This window comes from Cariama cristata, unplaced genomic scaffold (genome assembly GCF_000690535.1).
Source record: "Cariama cristata isolate BGI_N322 unplaced genomic scaffold, ASM69053v1 scaffold11891, whole genome shotgun sequence".
Taxonomy (NCBI): Eukaryota; Metazoa; Chordata; class Aves; order Cariamiformes; family Cariamidae; genus Cariama; species Cariama cristata.
In genome coordinates, this window is record NW_009601038.1 from 27,524 (window position 1) to 28,988 (window position 1,465).

Genomic DNA, 1,465 nt, shown 5'->3' on the forward strand with positions numbered 1-1,465 from the left:
TAATGCAAGGCCGCTTCCAACAAGCAACTTAACTCTAGTGCACTTAGAGTAATAATTGGAATTTTTATGGTTGAGAAAGCAAACACTTTTAATACAGGCAAAAGCTCTCATGTAGTCAGTGAGAAGACAGTAGGAAATCAAAAAGATGGATCACCCTAATCTGTGTATTGACATCTCTCATGGCTGAATAAATGGTGTAGTTGAGCTATATTTGCTTGTATTGATTTGTCTGCTGTTTAACATTCATGCCTTTGCTTCACGAGGTTGACCACAGGGCAGAGAATTTGCTATCCATTCTAGGTTTGTGAGGGAGTCAGCATTCCCACGGCAGGTCATAAGACAAAGTAACTTACCATGATGTGTTTAGGTTAAGTGTTTTAGTGCAGCAAATATGAATAGTGTTAAATGTGCATTAATTCATATGTTATGCGTCGCACTGAATGAAAAAGAGTTTGTGTTTTTGTGTGTATAGAAATATATCACCTTCACAGAATATTTATGCACATCGTATTAATTCTTTTGAACTCTCAAAGCGTAAGATCTTGCTTCAGGGCAAGAGTTCTGTATTTTAGAAGCTAACTGGCAATTACTAGATTTAGTTGGTTTTGTTATGTTGTCTGTTTTCGATTTTATTTTATTTTTATCAAAAAGTGATACTACTGAATTTCTGCTGTTAGAGTTAGGATTTCGAATAAATCATGTAGACACTAATTAAGCAAAAAGTATTCTGTTGTTTACAGTATTAGAAGACATTAAGAAAGAATTCAAGTAACGTTTCCAAGCATTGACAGAATGAAAAAAAACAGTGTACCCTTTAAGTGGCAGTAGTTAGATATGATGCATTAAGAGGGTCGAGAGACACACATGTGTATTACAGCGTTTCTGTGTCAGGCTAGCGATCAGTCAGATTAGCTGTGGAGGAGAGGTAAATTTTCATTATGCTGCTTTACTACAACAGTTAGCTGGTGTAGAGGGGCAATCACAGCAAGAAACAGGTTTTTTTCCATGTAGGTCCATTCAGTAATCAAAGACTGTGAGTTGTGTTCTTCACTTGAGGCTTAATATCGTACACATATGTCTGAAATAGAAATATAGCATTGCACAGTGACCATTATCAGGTATTGAAAAACTGTGTCTTCTGGGACATGCAAGCTGGTGCTATTTTTTTATGCAGTGAAACACATTATCACACTTGAAAACATCAAGCAGGCCTTCATATCCATTAGAATTTGGGGGTGAAGGTCGGATGCTAGAGCTCAGTCAGACCCTGTGCCATCCTGTCCAATAAATAATTACAAACAAATCGTGCCTTTCACTCTATGCTGATTGATGTTGAAATTGCTTTTGAAAGTTCTCATAAGTTCCTGTTATAGATTGAGTGCCGGTGTAGGAAAAATAACTGCACCCAACTGAAATGGGTGAATGTAATCAGGTTTAATGGACTCGAGAGCTTGTTGGGAATTAA